This window comes from Palaemon carinicauda, chromosome 41 (genome assembly GCF_036898095.1).
Source record: "Palaemon carinicauda isolate YSFRI2023 chromosome 41, ASM3689809v2, whole genome shotgun sequence".
NCBI classification, from domain to species: domain Eukaryota; kingdom Metazoa; phylum Arthropoda; class Malacostraca; order Decapoda; family Palaemonidae; genus Palaemon; species Palaemon carinicauda.
In genome coordinates, this window is record NC_090765.1 from 9,569,113 (window position 1) to 9,574,112 (window position 5,000).

Sequence of the window (5,000 nt, forward strand, 5' to 3'; positions counted from 1 at the left end):
TTAAGTTGCAGTCTGCAGTAAATTCCACCTTTCCTTTCATATCCTGCCCTACCATACCTCACGACCATTACCCAACACATTGCCACGCTTAGAAAACTAGGAGCTGGCGGCTGATTTGCAGGTTCGGAATCTAATTGCATTTATTAATTTGGGTTATAGAGCTTGGCGTTGGGGCCGGAGTAACCATTCAGCGTCAATGTGCAACTGGTAGAAACACTAAAGTTGAAGTATTAAGTAATAGTTGGAAGAAAATGAGAAACGGTGGTAGAGTAGAAGGGTAATACGTTATTGCAGGTCTGAGTTAAGAGACGCTGCAAAGTCAAAAGCAATGCCTACAGTGCACCGAGCAATATGCACCAAAGGAAATACCCCTTTAGAGATCGGGAAATGAAGGCAAGTATTAAGATAAAATGAAGGTGCGGTTACTCCCTAAATAACAAAGAGCAAGTGTCTTTCTATATATATATATATATATATATATATATATATATATATATATATATATATATATATATATACATATATATATATATATATATATATATATATATATATATATATATATATATATATACATATATATATGTATATCTATATATTTATATATATATATATATATATATATATATATATGTATATCTATATATATAGATATACATTATATATACATAATATATATATACATAACATATATATATATATATATATATATATATATATATATATATATATATATATATATGTATATCTATATATATAGATATACATTATATATATACATAACATATATATATATATATATATATATATATATATATATATATATATATATATATATATGTATATCTATATATAGATATACATTATATATACATAATATATATATATATATATATATATATATATATATATATATATATATATATATATATATACAGTATATATATATATATATATATATATATATATATATATATATATATATATATATATATATATATATATACAGTATATATATATATATATATATATATATATATATATATATATATATATATATATATACAGTATATATATATATATATATATATATATATATATATATATATATATATATATATATATATATATATATATATATACAGTATTCGTCACACTGAGGGGCATTGTCAAACGTATAAATACTCGGTCTCTCCCCGTTCCTCGGGTAGGGAGAGAGGGAATAGTCATACACAAGGGAGGGGGTAGTCATTTCTATGGGGAGGAGTAGTAATGCCCTAGTGAGAAGGGGGAGGGGGTACCCCGGGATGTACTCACGCAAACCAAAACTGCTGTGTTGTAATTAGGGGAAGGGTTCCATCTGTGTGCATGCATATGTATCAAAATTTTAGCCGTCATTTTCGACGGGTCGCGTACACTAGTTTATTGTTCACTAAATTCGTTACAATAATTACTTCAAAATTCAACCAGTCTTTTGAAGTGTTTATAAAGCAAGGATTACATAAGACCCGATTCTATGGCAGGGAGGAGGCCATTTAAAACCCATTTACAATATGGGGAAAACCCTGTATTTACAGAACACTATGAGTTACAAGAATGGTCTGCAAGATGGAAGTAGGAACGGAAGAAGAGTAAAAGGCTAAAAAGTAGGTGCATTAAGCGCCGAAGGGAAGCTGTAATGACCATTAAGGAAAGCTTACATATCAAAGCGTGAGGTGCACTGATGGCAATATCCCTTCGCTTCTACAGATTTGTAGTGTGGATATCATGCCATTCTTAGCGTTAGTTTACTTATAAGCTAAGAGCTGAAATTCTTCGCGAAAATGGTATGATAAATACCCAGATCTTAATAATAAATGTTAAAATGAAAATACGAAAGAAATTGTACTATAATGACGAGTATTTTCAATGGATAGCTTACCAACAAAGACAGAAGTAAAATGAACTGAACCCATAGCTAACTTCAATAGCATCTGATATCACAAACCAAACAGAGGTGACGTTAAGTTACTCTTGTTACAGAAAAGCAAATCAAACTATCAAAAACAAGTTTGTACGGCAGTAATTTCTGAAACACTGTTAATCAACTGCCATTTAGTTGGGAGTCACAACTAAGCAGGTCATTGACACATGTTTATGATTATGATTTTACGGTAATTTGACATCGAAACTGCATGGATATCAGTGTCTCCAAAAACTTCTTGTTGTATAGTCCGCTTAATTATATAAACATAATTATGAAATATCTGTTTTTGACGTTGTTAATAATTTATGACATATCTATTTTCACGTTGTTACTGTTTTAGAATGATTTCTTGTTAATTTGTTCTCATTATTTATTTTCTTATTTCCTTTCCTCATTGGGTTAATTTTCCCTATTGGAGCCCTTGGGCTTATAGCATCTTGTTTTTCCAACTAGGGTTGTAGCTTGGCTAATAATAATAATAATAATAATAATAATAATAATAATAATAATAATAATAATAATAATAATAATGTTTGAAAAACTACATAATTACATTTATTAAATCTTCATCGTCAAAGATTATAATGCGAAACAGCAAGAAAGCTTTAACCAGCATTAAATTATAACGGAGGTCAACAGTTGGCAATCATATGGGCTACAGAATCTTCAAGTTGCACGCCTAGATAAAGGACTATAGTAACTACGAGAGAATAATTGGTACAGTTATTAGTTGCCTGAGAAGCAACACTTAGCACCTACTCCATACATGTAGCGTGAGTAGCGAACCACATTAAAACCAAAACTTCTCGCAACCCTAATCACCATATATTCTCCCAATGTACCTTGGAGTTAGCTGACGTGAATGGCCTTATTGCTAAGTAACATGAAATGGCTTAATGTAGTATTAAAAGCCGAAAGGCAATTTCCGTATAGCGGTTTCTTTGATGGTTATGGGAGCGAAGGTATCATTAGGGACAATATACAAAATGTACCTGACATGAATTTTCCTCAGTTCGCCAGATTGCAAACTGCTCACTTAGCAATGTTTTATCCCTTATTTGGGAATTGATATCAGATTCTTAGTAGGCAGCTATTCATATTCAATAATTATGAAAGATTTTTCTATATAATTTCTCTCGTACTATCTCTTTAAATAATAATTTATCATGAAATCCCTAAAACATGTTGATAAGATATTACAATCACAATCTCTCTCTCTCTCTCTCTCATCTCTCTCCTCTCTCTCTCTCTCTCTCTCTCTCGTCTCTCTCTCTCTCTCTCTCTCTCTCTTACAGTATTAATTTCAACAAGAAATCCGAAACGCTAACGACAAAAATTTATGTTTACTGTATGTGTATACTGTATGTATGTGAATATATATATATATATATATATATATATATATATATATATATATATATATATATATATATATATATATATATATATATATATATATATATATATAATATAAATATATATATACATTATATATATATAGATAATAATAATATTAGAGATCCTCTTCACTGCCCTATTACCCACCATTGAAATTACAACAAACGCATAATCCCATTACTATATAATTTTGATCTCTAGAACAAAGTCTTCAAATTTCCGACAAAAGACGAGCAAATTTCATTCCATTGCGTCCTAAATGTGGACTCCATACACCACCCTATGACGGCGCCATTACTCCCCCCAAAAAAAAACCTTAATGCGTTCCCTATCGCCTTATCAGCTCAACTTCCCGAGTTTTTTGGCACACCGCCCATCCTACCAGATAAGAAGATGAGCTTAATTACAAATGCCGGAAAAAAATGACAAATAAAAATAGAAAGCTTCTCTCTCCATTTACTCCTGAAGTCTTTCTCGGCTCATCCCCGATAAGGGATTAAAATTCTAAGAGATGCTCTTGTTCCGACTCTACGTCAAATGTGATAAAATAAACCCATATAACTGCAGCGTCGGTCAGCACAACAGGCCAGGAATAGATTGTAAACTACACCTTCCAGCCAAGTTCCAGAATATCAAATGAAGATTTCCTTATTGTTTTTCAGGTGGAGGGGAAGGACGAGGGGAATAGTAGTTGGGGAGGGAAGGATAAGGAGAGGGAGAAATCAATCAATACAACCGTCGTTACCAGAGCATTCTTCGACTGTTGCGCGACTATGCTCAGGACTCCTACTTGCTTACTTTCCTAAACAATTACTATAATTCAAGTCAGTTCTTTAAGAAGTGAAATCCTTAATTGATACGTGGAGATTCAGCTGCACACACAAAAAAAAAAAAAAAAAAAAAAAAAAAAAAAAAAAAAAAAAAAAAAAAAAAAAAAAACAGAGGGGCATGAAATTTATTCTCTGGCAATCTATAACCAAATGCTTTTTCCAGCTCTGAATACTTTAACCGGTTAATATCCACTTATGCTATAAAAAATAAGAAAAACAGGCAGTCGAAATGTTATAAACTAAATAAATTAGAATGGTTAAATTTAGTGGAAACATGTACAGTATATACATATATAAATATATATATATATATATATATATATATATATATATATATATATATATATATATATATATATATATATATATATATATATATATATATATAAGTATAATCTGCAGCTAAAACTAATAAATTCAGATACAGAATTAACAAATAAAAATTTTGAAAACTAGTATATACCTAGAAAACTAAGACAAAGACTGGAAAGTGGCTATGGTACAGTCAGCGATTTGTGAACTAGGGTTATACGGTCATCATCCAGCGAGAGTGAACCAATGAGTTACAAAAAGCAACAAAGATAATTTGAAGAACAACCGGAAGAAGGTAGACTATGTTTAGTCACCATAAGATCACCAAAAACTTCATTTAACACAAATAAGTTAACGACAAAAGACGAGTGGAATAAAATATCTACTGTTCAGAGGCTGCAATTGGTAAAGTACAATGAATCTTAGGAATATCTTAAAATACAAAAGACAAGATTTCCAAAACTGTAGGACCCAGTATAGAAAGAATATAAACA